Source organism: Vicia villosa, unplaced genomic scaffold (genome assembly GCF_029867415.1).
Source record: "Vicia villosa cultivar HV-30 ecotype Madison, WI unplaced genomic scaffold, Vvil1.0 ctg.001217F_1_1, whole genome shotgun sequence".
NCBI classification, from domain to species: domain Eukaryota; kingdom Viridiplantae; phylum Streptophyta; class Magnoliopsida; order Fabales; family Fabaceae; genus Vicia; species Vicia villosa.
The window spans coordinates 233,823-237,771 of record NW_026705539.1 but is presented as its reverse complement, the minus strand read 5'-3'; the positions used below and the strand labels follow the sequence as shown (position 1 = coordinate 237,771).

The 3,949-nt window shown below is 38.0% G+C and overlaps 1 long non-coding RNA gene across 2 annotated transcripts; it reads left to right on the top strand.

Annotated features, from left to right (window-relative positions):
• The first annotated feature begins 1,244 nt into the window (after window positions 1-1,244).
• Window positions 1,245-3,489, top strand: LOC131634072 (uncharacterized). 2 transcript variants are annotated; one of them, XR_009293470.1, is made up of 5 exons: window positions 1,245-1,639; window positions 1,746-2,009; window positions 2,608-2,767; window positions 2,872-2,952; window positions 3,049-3,489. It is a non-coding gene; the product is annotated as an uncharacterized LOC131634072 (long non-coding RNA). The 2 variants fall into 2 exon arrangements; XR_009293469.1 differs by having other exon boundaries at window positions 1,245-2,009.
• The last annotated feature ends 460 nt before the right edge of the window (window positions 3,490-3,949 follow it).

Below are 3,949 nucleotides of genomic sequence, written 5' to 3'. Positions count from 1 at the left end.
TTTTTTAGGTGGGCGGAGTTAACGCTCGCGCTCTTGCATAAGGGGACAACCTAGGATGCAATGGAGCAGAGATAACGATGCCCTTAAGAGAAAGAGGTGAGAGAGTGATTGTGAGCGTTTCGAGGAAATCCCTTAAGCAAGGGAAACTCGAGTTACTCTTTGGTTTGTATTTTTTAGAAGTTGGGAACTTACGCCTGAATGGGACCCTTAAGCAAGGGAGATCCAAGCACTCGAACATTCCCTTAAGCAAGGGATGTTTCAAGCTTCCATTTCCTTTTTAAGAATTTTCATTTTGATTATTAGTGTTTTAAGTATTTTCTTTGTATGTTTTAAAGGGATTTTATTTGAATATTTATTATATGTTTTAAAGTTGTAAAAGAAAAAGAATGAAAATAGGGGGGACTAGCCTAATTTCTAAACCTAGAGTTATTGTTTATGGATTCTACCTAAAGGTTAGGAATAAAGGAACATGAAAGTAAAGATCGCAATCGGAAGTCAATAGTGAGTAACACAATGGTACAAAAATTGGCATGCAAGCATATAGTAACAAGTCAAAAATATAGTACAAAAATGAATTAAAAATACTACTATTTTTTTATGTTGATTTTTATGAGAGAAATCGAATTACAAGTCAAGTAAAACGACTAAAAACAAATAGCCTAAAACCAAATATTTTTTATGCACATTTTTATATGTCAAAGATTATGTCAAAGTCTAAAAATAAGAGGAAGAAAATTAGCATTTTATCACCTAAAAGAAATGGCAAAAAAAAATCTAATAGAACATCAATTAAAAATTAAAAGAAACAGGGGTGAAATTCTGAATTACATGATGGTGAATAGCAAGGGCTTGAGGCCCAGTTTGAGTTTGACCCAGGGGGGCGTTTTTGTTATGAATTCAGTGGCCAAAAATGGCAGTGTTGGGCTAAGGGGTGAGAATCAGAATTTTCGGGCACAATTGATTATTGCTTTGGTTTTTAACAAAAAGATGATGGCGACATGGACCGAAAGGGGGTGTGGATTGTTTGGCCCAAATGCATTGTGTTTTGATCCATCCAATTAGTTCAGAACTTCAATTATCCTAATTATCACATTAATCCAATTGAAATGTCATGGTTAGTATTCAATTAATCTTAATTAGTCCTAATTAATTCCAATTAATATCAAATAAAAAAATCAATTAAAAGAAAAATGTAAAAAATGGGAATTAGGGTTAATTCATTGTGACGTTTCGCATCCATTCTCAGACTTTCCTCTCGTCTTCTCCCTAGCAAACGGCGTCTCCGGTGACCTACCCTCGCCGTCTACGGTGACCTACCCTCGCCGTCTACGGTGACCTACCCTCGCCGTCTTCTAACTCTCCGATCCGTTAATCTCTCTTTTCATCTCATTTTCACCGATATTTCTCTCTTAATCACCCCAATCTCCTAAATCTAATCTTCAAAGAAATCCTAGAATACTTAACCCTAAACTAGATGCCGATGAAACATTCAAACCACGCAATTGGAAGTAGAAGAACGCTTAAGGGATTAGAGGCTTACTTGGAGCGAAGATAAAAACGAAGGGACCGAAAACCAGAGGGAAGAATTCACGTTCGTCGGCGTGCGAAATAAACGCACGGAAGTAAAGAGGTTCTTCAGGTGATTCTTGACTCAGCGCTTCTCACTTCTTCTACTATTCTTTTTTCTTTTGATCTTTTCTGAAATTGTTGTTGTGCGTGATGGTTGTTGTTGCGGTGGTGCTGAGATGCGAGGAATGAAGATTAGAGATCGTGAGATGATGAGCGGTGATACCAATCGGTGTCTTGAAGGTTGGAGATTAAAGCAAGATGAAGATGATGAAGGTTTCTGATAGTGTGGTCACGACGTGAAGCTGAGGCGATGATGAAGATATGGATGTATCTGCCGTCGAAAATTGTTGAGTGATGGATGAATTAAATCCGCAGAATGAAGAGGTGAAAATTCGTGAAGATGAATTGGAGGATTCGGTTGCGATTTTTTTTTGCCACAGGTTTGTGATTCTGCAACTTCTTTCAGCTTTCTGTAATGAGTTTGTTACTCCCTTCTCCTCTTCTTATTTTTCTGTTTGATTTCTGTTGATGACGATGATGAGATTGAAGAGTGGTGGAGTGAAAAATTGAGTCTGTGTGAAGGTTGAAGAGTGTGAATGAAGAAGGGTGAGGTTCAGAGGGTTGATGAAAATGGTGGAGGGAGAAGGAGGTGGAAGATGAGTGTGAGAGAGTGATGAAGATGATGATGGAGGAGAATGTGAAGAAAGGATTATGGTGTGTGAAAATGGCGTGTGTTTGGAAAAAAGTGGTGAAGGTCTTTGAATTGTGGAGGGAAGAGGATTTATAGTTGGAGGTGGAGTTAGCTGAACCATTGGATTAGAGATTCGGTTCTGAGCAATGGAGGGTGAGATTGAGAGTTGGTTATGAGGGTTAGAAGTTGGTTACAATTCTGTTTTGGTGGTTGGGAAGTTGGTTAGAGGCAGTTAGTTTAGAATTCTGTTAAGTTTAGAATTCTGTTAAGTTTAGTAACTGTTAAAAGTTAGTTAAAGGTTGTTTAACTGAAATGAGGTTTGTTCCTTTTTGTATCTACTTGTGCAGGGCTGGTTTATTCGTGATGCAGGGAATTGTTTCGAGAATTGATTGGTGGTTAGAAAAATAAGAACATGGTGGTTAGTTCTGTTATGAATCGGTTAGAAGAATGGGTGCAGGGCTGTTTTGAATAATTGTTTCTGAACTGATTTGGAAATGTGCAGTTATGGTGAGCTGAATCGGATTTTTGATGTCTTGTGCAAGGTTATTGTATTGGTTTTGATGTGTATGTACTAACAGTGTGAATGAACTGGTTTCTGTTGTTATATGCAGGTTTTGGGAAACTGTGGACTATCGAAAATGGCTTGGTGGAAGAAGTTGATGAAGAGTTTTGGTTCTGTTTGGAATATTTAGGTTATGGCATTGGTGTGAAATTGTATGGCTTTTCTTGATGCGTGCAGGGACCGATTCTAACTGCTTTTTGCTTTCCCATTTTCTGAACTAATGCAGGGCGGCTTCGGATGTGTTATGGCGTGGACTGTTTAGTGTGTATTTTTGTTTTGATGTAGGTTTGCTCCTGAATGCTGACTACTCTTGGCGCGATGAAATGCCGCGGATGGATCGGTGAATCAATTAGAATCAACTATACAGTCAGGGTGCTGATAGCTAGAAAATGAGTTTAGCAATTCCTGTTAGTGCAAATGTATTTACTTGGGGTTTATTGTGGACTGAAGTGGATTGGTGGGAATGCTTTATGACTGTGTATTGAATTGTGGTTCATAGATGGACTTCTGTTTGGACTTTGAAATATGGTTCTTTGTTTTGTAATGGGATGGTAGCTGAGTGGTGTAGGGAGATACTGTATGTGAATTTTGTAGGGACATGTAATGTTTATGCTTTGGCAAATTTTGTAGGGACATGTAATGTTTATGCTTTGGCTTATGGAACCGTTTGGAATCTGATGAATCAGTATTGCCAACTGCTTCGAGCCCTTTTATTATTATTTTTTTATCTTTTGATTGCAACCTTGGTTGGATCATGAAGGTGGATACTGTAACACGATAAGGTGGATACTGTAACACAATATTGCATTGACAACAGGTTTGGAACTTGTAATGAGAACTCCTTGAGTGTAAGGGCCTTTTGGTGTCTTGAATAAAGTTTGAATCCTTAGCATTAACAAACATGCCCAAAATTTATCCTAAGATGGACTTAGTCAAAACGTGACCATAAGTCCCTAGACTTGAAACAATGCAATATCTCTTATCCAATATTTGCAAATAGCCCAATCAATTGACTTAAAGATGAATCAACTTGAATTGACAAAATGAATCCCAACGAATCCACTTCTTTCTCTTGCATAGGAACCAAAGCCAATTAATGATTTATAATTCCTGTAATGAAGTGGCCC